The sequence below is a fragment of the Triticum dicoccoides genome, chromosome 3B (assembly GCF_002162155.2).
Source record: "Triticum dicoccoides isolate Atlit2015 ecotype Zavitan chromosome 3B, WEW_v2.0, whole genome shotgun sequence".
In the NCBI taxonomy this organism is placed as follows: Eukaryota; Viridiplantae; Streptophyta; class Magnoliopsida; order Poales; family Poaceae; genus Triticum; species Triticum dicoccoides.
The window spans coordinates 742,751,883-742,756,180 of NC_041385.1; positions in this window are offsets into that span (position 1 = coordinate 742,751,883).

Consider the following 4,298-nt stretch of genomic DNA (forward strand, 5'->3'; position numbering starts at 1 on the left):
CTCTCCGTGCCACTAGCGTGAGCCCATCCACCTCCCTTCCTCTCCGCCTCACTCTTCCCTCGTTGTCCGACTTAGCTATGGCCCGACAGAAGAAGACCACTTAGCTATGCTAACGCCTGAGCACCGCTTCCAGATGCTGGACGAGATCCGGGCGAGGCGCGCCGCCGTCATCGCAACCGCCCTGCCTCCGGACTCGCCGGAGCCGGAGGAGGAGGAAGAGAAGGGGGGTGCAACGGCCAGTTCCCATGGAGCTGGTGCATCCGAAGGAGACGGACCGGGGATCTAGAGAATGGTCGGAGTTGCGGCTGCCTCCCATGAACCCGAAGCATGGCACAAGGATCGAGGATATCTTCGACGAGGACTAGGGTAGTGTAGGTAATTTGATCTATGTAGTACGTACATTTTTCTATTTTGCATGTCTTATATAGACTAGCAAACATGCTCGTGCGTTGCAACGGGACAATGAATATTTTTTACCTGAGCCGCTATCATTTCGATCCAATTTTGATTCTGACTCGTCATATTGATGACGTGCACCTATGACCACACTCAGGAATAATTTTTGTGGTGTCGTTCGACACCGACGAGGCCACATTTATAAATTAAGTCTATTTAAGAAAACCTATATGTATAGTCATCACATGCAACATATGAAACACAAATTAAAATTGTACTTATCGGTTCCACTATTAACATTCGTGACTATCACACGAATAGTTAGGATGTTTTGAAAATAGACATTCATGTACTTATCTTCATGAATTTTATAAGTGTATGTACATCCTATAAAAATTGTTTGTGTATTCACCATAGAAAAATTGTGTTGTCCGTTGATAAGTACCCGCGTCGATTCCGCCAAGAAAAGGTACGTACGTAGGGTCTTAGATCATGAAACATGTACAAAGAGAGAACCTGGTGCAACTACAACATGCCCAAGGATTATAACCTTTCCCAAATTTAAACGTTTAATTTTACATGTTGCAATACAGATCGCTGGTACGAAATAATGACGAAATGTGCGCCATTGATTAACATTGCACCCTAAATAGCATTTGAAAAATATTTAACATGTAAAAATAATGTCATATTCAAATTCTAGATATTTTTTAATCAAATTTCATATATAACATGTGTAAAATTGGAATTGTGTTTAAAAGATACTCCCTCCATTCCCTTATACAAGGCCACTATCAAAAATGCATTTTGCATTAATATAAGGCCACCAACAGTAGTAATCAAGGCAAAAATTAATGATGTTTTCTCATACTAGCAACATTTTAATACTTACATGCATGTAGTCATAATGACACTCGGTCACTTCCTTCCCTTTCATTGGTTGCATGCTTGTGGTGTATTAATGATCCCGGTTAACAAAAAGAAAAGTTGACTTGCAAAGGAGTCATTAAATTTTATCTTGGTACCTGTAATATGAGTTTGTGGCCTTGTATAAGGGAATGGAGGGAGTATGGTTATTTGAAAAAATATTTGTTCTCAATAGACTGCGGGGTGATTAACACGTATATCGGGGGTTTATGTAAAACTACAAAATAACGGTTTGTTGTGACTTAAATATGGACCATGGGTTAATTAGTAAAGAAGGCATGGGGTTTTGTGTAAAATGCAAAAAAAACTATCGTTCTCACTCAATGATGGACTATGGGTTAATTAATGAAACTGGCAGGTGGTTTTCTAAAAAAAGACGTGACATAAGTGTTTTTTCTTTATTATTATATATAAAAAACATAGGAAAGACATTTGAATATGTATTTACTTTTCTAGAATCGTATTGGACAAGATTCAACTTGGTTCTTACCTTTCTAGAATCCAGATTGTTCTAGTCTTCTTTTATTAGAGTATCATATAAACATGTTATGGCTGTGTGCATCAAGAGATGCAGAGGCCGAGAGTATTCCTTCTTTTCGGAAAAAAAATCCGGATAAGCATGTGGATATATGCTTTTAGAACATATGAGCTGGTAGAGTTGGGGGGTCAATTAGGGCCACGTGACAGAATCTTATGAGTTGAAAACTATATTCAACAGATGATCATGCTCGGATTTGCCATCTCTTGATTATTCGATGGGCATATCCAACAACTAATATTTGAAGCTATTGGCACATTATATAGTGAATTATATAGTGGTATAGAAGATAGAGATTTAAGATTTCAAATATAAGAAACCCAGACGCATAGAAACAAATTTAGATGTGATCGGTCCGCGTACACGCACAGTTCGGTTCGAGGCCCGGATTTGCTGTTGCTCTTACGAGTATTGGGCGGCAGCATGTCTCTGACGCATGACGTTCTTCCTGCGCCGGCCCCCGGCCACTAGCTGCCACGGAGCGCCCTTCCTAGGTGTGTGCCCCGGCGAGCCGACGCGTGCCCCGTGCACCCCGTCCGAAGCTGTACACGCGGCGGTCGATCCGCGCCCTCGCGAGCCTGCACAAGGCGCCCGTACGTGATGACTCGAGTAGTAAAAAGGTCAGGCTCCGGCCAATGGCCCATCGACACGGCGTTGCTGCTCTTCTCTCGGACCTGCAGCCGGAGGGCCAGGTATAAGACGCGGCGCAGCGCCGAAGTCCGCCTGCCTCCACCGCTCCACGGTTGGAGGTAGCGGCCGGGAGGCAGCCAAATGGCGACGCTCGCATCCACTCCCTTCGTTCGTCCAGGCGTCGCCGGCTGAGTGGTAACCAAAATATCTTCCCGCCCCTGTTGTTGATGTGTTTCCTGCCTGCTTGTATTGCTTTGTGTCACCTTCTTCCTCCCATGTCTGTTTGCTCTGCTGCTGCCTCGATATGTTCCCTGTCCAACTTGCTTTGCTTTGTCCGGAGAGATCGTGTTCTTGCTTATGCTTAGAAATCGTGTTTCGTCCCATGGTTCGTCGTTCGTACGTGACTACATGGCCTCGCTGGTCTACATGTCGGCCAGGTTTTTGCCAACAAAGTTGAAGCCGGCTCTCTGCGTCGCGTGCACACGGATTACGGAACACAGATTTGGGTACATGGGCGTCCGATAGGTGGAAGGCCCCGGGAGAGGAGTAGTGTGGTGTCGGTCGTCGTCGGGCGAGCGGTGCCCGCTGGATGGCGGACTGGCCGGCGCCGCACGCGCGTTCCAGTGTGTTGGAAGCAGATCGAGCTCGAACCGCCGACGCCGAGCCGGACACCAATGGCTCCCCTAGCCTCCGTTCGTCCGCACGCAGGTGCAAGTCGCGGCGCATGATGCTTTGCTTGTCCACCAGGTGTGTCGTTTTCTACCGCTACCGAGATTCCTGCAAAATGTACGTTTGCATGCCAAAAAGTTGTTGCCAACTGTTTCTCCCATCCTCTAGACTTTTCCAGCCCGCTTTGACCCCCAGGCCCCAGCACACCTCCAAGGGGCGCCCGCCCGCCCGCCCGCCGCCATGGCTCTGCAACGGACTGGCCGAAAAGGCGAGTCATTGACTGACCCGAGGAGACGACATGCCCAAATATGGGGCGTAGCACAGTGATATTTTTTTCTTTTAGGCATCGACCGCGGGTGATATGACGCAGGCAGCGTGACGTTTCCGTCCGTGAGGGACGCCACGCGCCCGGGCGCGCGTGGCTATTTGAACGGCGCGACGCCCCAAACTGCTTAGCTTTGCGCGGCCAGCGAAACCACCGGAGTCCGGAGAGAGTAGAAGTGGACGACGCCTTCCCCCTTCCTGGTGTTTGTCCGAGCTGTGTACGCCGCCGCTAGCGCCGTGTGGCGGTGGCCCGCCCGCTCCAGCGAGCGCCGGCCAACGGCGGATCGATGGGTCGATTTACATTTAGCTGATTCAGACAGATTACATTCATCTCAGGCATGCATCCGCGGCTGGTGACCTCGCGTGCCGCCATTGCCGGAGGCTGGCTGGCTGGATGGGCGTCCGCGGCGCCGGTGTTTGCAGCCTTACATCTCAGGTGCGGTTTCTTCCTGCTGTCGTCCCGTACTCGTCCCTCGCTGTTCTAAATTTTCCTGAGGCTTGTGTTTGACATCTCTCGTCGGTGCTGTTTCCATCGCAGGGAAGACGCTTGCTAAAATGTGTGCGTGCCAAGATTCCAGACTGATTGGTGAGATTATAGTTATAAGGGTGGGTCGATTAGCAAACTCTGCCTACTGAATGCCTGACTGGTTCAGGTCTTTGCTTGCTGTTTTCAACTATGTGCCATGTTCTTACTCCACTACATGATGGCAACACAGCCAACTTATACCATCAGAATATATTTCTATTTTTCTCTCAAGATTTTTATTTAGGGCCACAGAATGAAAAATTATAGTACTACTCTGAGAAAGATATA